Here is a 6,427-nt window from a genome sequence, read left to right on the forward strand (position 1 = left end):
AGAGAAGAAATGTGAGTTTTTTGATGGTTTTTCAGGTTGTGAATAGAACAAAAACTTCTAAATGGGGAAAAAGTAATGGAGGGAAAAATACCTTGGCAGATGTAAAGAAAGAAACATTAGTAAACGCTCGGCAAGGTTAATGGCAAGGTTCGCCAAAAACGCCGGGCACGTCAACCATTTTTACACACCAACAATCACAGCTGCAGCTATTTATAGCGCGAAGAATTAATCCTCCAATTAATAATTAAACAGTTATAAGATGCCTGGCACAATTTAACACACACAATGAATTATTTACAAGGCATGAATGGTACATTGTACATATTAATATTAATGTCTGAATAGGAAAGAATTCTCATTTTGCATTTGAACATGACACATCAGATTTCCAAAAAATGAGGACATTTTCTCTAAGGAATGCCTGTGGTTTTAATGATTTTTTAAATCAGTTTTAAATAAAATATAAACAAACTAAAGTTCCCTAACTGAGACATTTCAAAAACAATGGCTACATAAACTCTTTTCCGCATGTCAAATCTTTTCCTCATTAAACAAACATGGTCCAGGGTGTGTTCAAATGACCACAAGGCGATGGCAATGATTACACAGCCAGTGTAGTCTCACCCAGTCCTTCTCCTTGTAACCTGAACATCCTCATTACAGCTGCAGAGGCTGCAGAGCTCTGAGCCTTTATTCTCAACAACCATGATGAAATTATTTGACTTATTATTATCAGTCCTTTGAGACGAGAAAGATCTTTGTTGCTTTTACTCTTATGGCAGCAGGACTATGGTGATTTATTTTATGTCCATGTATCTTCACATTGCCTACATATATTTTATTCAAACCTTAAAATAGGGTTGCTCAATTAATCGAATTTTAATCTAAATTACGATCTGGGCTTTCAACGATCACCTCCCTCGTGCTTTACTCTCACGCTGCTCCGTGTTGCAAATCGAGCGCACCTCTCTGCATTTCGAACACGCATCACAACAATTAAGAGGACCCGAGGGAAGCTTGGAAAGCTAAGCAGAAGTTATTTGGAGAGGAGAGTGACTGCCGTTGGTTGAAAAGAGAGGTAAAAAAAAACAAACAAAAAAAAAAAACTTCAGTGGTGTGGAAACATTACGGGTTCGCGGAGTCAGACGTGGATCAAGTAGACAGTGTGTAAACTTTGCTACGGTGTCATAGCTGCACCACAGAGCAACACTGCAAAGTTCACTAAACATAGATGTTTACATTTTTCATTTATTTCTTATATTGCAAACACTTGCACTGTTTGCAGGAGTATTTGCACACTATTTTATATTATTTTTTGACAATCTTTAAAGCCATTATTCAATACATTGTTATTGTTAAATAAATATCGTCAAATAATCGAGATCTCAATTTCAGTGAAAATAATCGTGATTATCATTTTTGCCATAATCGAGCAGCCCTACCTTAAAACTCACTATAGTACATTGTATGCTTGTGTTGGACAGGCCACTTTGTCATTTTATAGACCAAACTGCTGGTAGTAGTAGGAATGTTTTCCCAGGAAATTTTATGCAGTCTTTTAAGTATAAAATAACTGTAACACTAACAACAACTAGAGTAATTTAACTTTATAACTTGTGAAGCGCTGCAAAACACTGCCACAAAATAAAACAATGTTTTTTGTTTTTGTTTTTTTTACCTTGAATGCTTTATTTTTGTTCAAGTCTTTGTAACCAGCTGCTTAAATCGCTGCTTTTCCACCACATAACCATATCAGTAATTTCCATCATATTGTTTACTTTTGGGCTGCAGAACGGTTTTTTTGAATATCTTCCAAAGCACTGTGCTTTGGTGGAGTTTGCTGAAGGTACTAAATCTTTATCAGAGGCTGAGATTTGCCTCCAGCTCTGAGGCTTGCTGAGGCTTGTCTTGTTGTTGTGTGCACTTGGATATGTAAACACATGGCATTGCGATAGCAATGATATTGTGAAATATTCCACTCCAAAAAATTATACATGGATGACATGAAATGGCACAGCCCAGTCACACAGTGTATGACAAGAACTTTTATTGTGAAAAGACGGAACAAGGAGCCCTTTCGCACACTCCTAGAACAAATCTTATTTTGGGTATGGGCCGTTTTTCAAAATGCACACATGTGTGTACTTCTGTACTTATGAAATGTAATAAGTAGCAACCCCAGTACAGTTCCAATTCAAAATTGCTGAAAATGCCCAGATGTGTTCTTGCTCCGCCCACTCTATCGAGGGTACATTAATCATGACTTGTGTGTGCTTGGTGCAGCCAAGTACCCCAGAATGCATTTCATCTGAAACTCAAAAGCGGCAATAGTGGAGGACAGCGGCTAAAACTGTAAGTAAAATTTAAAATATTACTGTCTTTGATTAATTAAACAAACTTTTAAAATGTTTTTAGGCATGAATGCAGATTTGTAAACTTCAAATATCTGTTTGATTTATCAGCAAGACATTGCCTGCTTGCAAAAGTGCTCCGATGTTTTTGTAGATATCCATTTCTGCTGGTCTAATGGCCAGCTACCCCACTAGCTGTCAGCTGACCACTCATTCAAGGATCATTATACCTGGCAGAAAATCTGAGTCCTGGCACATCATTTTCAAAACCCTTTCACCACTCAGTGAAAGTTAAACACTAGATATAATTCACTCATATGATTTCTAACTGTTGATGTTTGGTTTATTTCAGTGTTTTACTTGTTTCTGAGAAAATTGGTTTGTTCCCTAAAGTAGAAATGTGCTGTACTTATTGTAACGGCAGCTTTTCCTGAATTAAAACGAACATTAAAAATATTTTAATCCAGGAGGAAAGTATGAGCCTTTTCTCTGGAAGCAGAAACATCTGGGCCAGCATGTTTATGCTGTTCATGGAGACAGATGTCAAGCTATGAAACGATAAACCATAAATGATCAAATTATGTTTTTAATATTTACTCAACTCTATTCTAAACGCCAGCTGTCTGTTGTAAGTTGTGAGAGTCTACTAGAATAAAAATGAAATCATTCTAGCATCTGAACAGTTTGTCTTTGTTCAATAAACAGCATGAAACAGATCATATGAATCACTAATAATAATAATCATGAAGACTAAAAGCAGTGAGGTTGCTCTGAGTGCTCAGAGTAGAAAAGTGCCATATAACAACCAGTCCACTTCCCATTTCAGTAACATGTGCATACATGTGCCATATAAATTACATTTTAAATCTAGAGGTTCCGACTACTATCATATTAGTCTTGGTTTAAGATCTAAAGAACAGTCGCTCACCCATTCACACTTTCTTCTATGCTTTTTCTTAGTGAGTGCTTTCTATCTAACATTCACATTCCAATGGATGCATCGGAAAGCAACTTTGGGTTAGCATCCTACCCAAGGATATTTGGCACGCCAACTTGGAGTAACCAGGGATCAAACCACCAACCATGCGATTAGTAGATGACCTGCTTCACCTCCTGAGCTACAGCCAACGACAAGTCTTTACTGCAATTTTTCTAAATTAAGCTATTTTCTAAATCTTTCTATATTATTTCACCTTGATGGCTTTTTTATGCTTATTGTTCTTCTTCAAAGAAACCTAGTAATTAAGCGTATCATGGGCAATTTCCACCGTAAATATTAATCCGTGAAATTAAGGGGGAATGGGCGTAAAAACATAGCCAAGGTGGGGGGAATAGGCTCCAGCCCTCCCGCTACCCTAAAAAGGATACGCGGAAGAGAATGGATGGATGGATGGATGGATTGGAGTAAAAACATGGAGATGAGGTGGGCTGAGCTGAGATGTCATGTGATCAGATACACTGCCATTCCACTTGTCCTCTGGAAGTACTGGAAGTACTAGCAAAGTACACAAGTACAAACTTGCGTACTTCGGTATTGAGATACAGTCATGCACTGAACAGCAATAGCTACAAAGACACAGCAACCACATAAACACAAGCTTGAGTAGCCCACAGATCTGGTCCACACATTTCTGACACTGCCCCCTGGTGACACTGCACAGCTACAACATGTACGTAACAGTCTGTTCTCCTGACAAGGAAGCACATTCAATGGAAAGCAAAGGTTTTCTCCTCTGATGTGGGTGGTAAATAAATGCGCACCTGCTGAAAACTTCCTAGTTTGTCCTGTTGTGGGTTTTTTGTTTGTTACACTAAGAGGGCCCAGTACCACCCAATGACCCCCCCCCCCCCGACACGCCTCTGAGAGTAGCATGAATATTAAGGCTGTTTGTCCAAAAGATCCATATTTCAGCCTTTAGCAGATGGAGTGCCTGATATTTACAGCATTACTATGAGGCAGTGCAGCAGACTAAACATGCAGCATTACCAAGGCTGCAAAGTACTGATGCTGTTCAGTGGAAACCTGCAGGGTAATGTGTGATAAATCATGCAGGGTGTAGGTGCATCTGCGCTATGCGGGCCTACCTGTCCTCCTCAAATACTCCAACAAACAGGTGCTCTTTCTCCGCTGGTCAGAGCCACAAATGAACGCCAGCGAAAACTTCATTTGGCATTTACTAGCAGGTAGTACACACGCTACCTACAGGAGAGGGTTTATACCCTGTAGAGGAGTGCTGACAGTTTGTTTTCTCTTAAAAGCCACATTCAGGACGGTTCGCGGGTCTCCACGCGCGAGGAAAACTTCCCGTTAAACTGTCCGTCTCGTGAACGAGCAGTTGGTTCAAACACGTTCAAACAAAACACGGAGTCCTGAAGCTGAGCTAAAGCCGGTCTGAAGTTAAACCAGGCACCCGCAGGGCAGCAGCCGACCGCTCATCCCAAAAACTGTCACAAAAAGCGGACACTTACCTCAAACCACTGTCCGCGGACGACCGGGAGGAGGACGGGAGAGGAGAAAGCTCAGCCGGTCAGCGAGTCCAAAGCCTCCGAAAACACTTTGCTGCTGTTGTTTCTGTCCTTTAACTGAATGTAAGTCCCGCTCCGGCGTCACTTTGTATCCGGACGGAAGCTCACAACGTGGAGTGAAGCCGGTGGCGGCGGAAGCAACAACAACAACGGCAGCAGCACCAACGGTCTCCGGCCAGCCTGCTGCCTGTCAGCGCTCAGCGCAGGGAGAGAGAGTGGAGACTGACGCCGCGCATGCGCACGACGATCGCTACTGCAAAAACAGAGATCGTCTAATGAGCAGTTGCAGTCCAGTTTGTCTCTATAAATGGGGTTTGTGCCCTGGTCACACTATCTTTAGAGTACAGTACAGCTTTCAGATTTAGTGACATTCAAGAATTCAAGCAATATTCTTACATTCTGTCCTTTTCTGCCTATGGAAGCAGTCTTACATTTTCAGATCAATAGGACCAGGCAATATAAAAGCTGCAATCCCCCATTAAAAAAGTTTTTAAAAAGCAAAGCAAAGCAAAACAAACAAACATCTTGGCATAAAAATCTGTTTGTTGGGACCAGTCTTTTTTCCTCTATATAATATTTTAACCTGCAGAGCAGTCATAATTTTAAGTCATAATTTTAATAAAAGGGGGTAGCATTAAATCTGTTAAAAGTCTAAAAGGTGCACATTTAAAATTCTGTAGTTATATTATTATATTATATTATATTTCCAAAATGTAAAAACATATGAGAATGTGGGCTTGTTTCTTTTTTAATAATTACACTAATTCTTTAATTATCTTTGTCCCCTTTTTCAACACCTATTCCACTTAATCCCAAGGAATAATCTGGCAGAATGAGATGCACACTAAATTCCTCCATGATTCTGTAGAAATTATAAGATGATTAAATATATTAAAATTATATAGGTTAAGATCGTATATCATACAACCCACCAGGTCCATTCTGATAAAATCCTCAGGGACTGGTTCCAGTAGAATTTTCTTTTGTATCCTTTAAGGACCTTTTGAGTGGAAAAATGTTACTGAAAGAATGGAACTGGATTAAAATTAAATCAGAAATTTGCTTATTTTTTGCAAGTTGTTTTTCATCTATAATTCAGTTTGGAGTTTTTCTCAAGTTATGAACACACAGAAAACTGCATAAAAGCTAATGCTATTCTATCAGAGAGACACTGTAAGTCTGCACCCACCAGTTACCATGACTATCATATATTTGATATAGCATATAAAATATTTTCAAATACAGTTTATTTTTCCCTAAAATCTAGCCTTTTATTGAGTTTCAATAGGTGCCTGTTGGTTAACCCAGACTCTTGGAAAAGAAAGGTATAACTTAAAATATTCTGAGATAATCTAAAATGAATGAGATTAAACATATCAATTTCTCCCACACTTGGTCTCTATTAACTCTTAAATTTAGGAAAAACTGAATGTGTCTAATCAGCACGATGCTCAGGCAGTCTATATTTATGTGATTTGTTGTGTATGTCTAGGCTACAAAAGCTAAAGCTTCTTGACAGTTTCACACTCAGTCAGTAATACACAGAAAAA

General features: G+C 38.9%; 1 protein-coding gene across 3 annotated transcripts in view; it reads right to left on the reverse strand.

Moving 5' to 3' along the window:
• Positions 1-5,173, reverse strand: part of LOC102215061 (spermatid perinuclear RNA-binding protein-like) — a 92,800-nt gene extending 87,627 nt beyond the window's left edge. For 2 of the 3 annotated variants that reach the window (XM_013910233.1, XM_013910234.1), the window contains exon 1: positions 4,821-5,173. The gene's annotated coding sequence lies outside the window, so the exon portion shown is untranslated. The remainder of the gene's footprint in view (positions 1-4,820) is intronic. The other variant, XM_013910235.1, reaches the window with a different exon arrangement.
• Positions 5,174-6,427: the final 1,254 nt, after the last annotated feature.

Source organism: Pundamilia nyererei, unplaced genomic scaffold (genome assembly GCF_000239375.1).
Source record: "Pundamilia nyererei isolate P.nyererei 1_Seehausen unplaced genomic scaffold, PunNye1.0 scaffold00038, whole genome shotgun sequence".
Taxonomy (NCBI): domain Eukaryota; kingdom Metazoa; phylum Chordata; class Actinopteri; order Cichliformes; family Cichlidae; genus Pundamilia; species Pundamilia nyererei.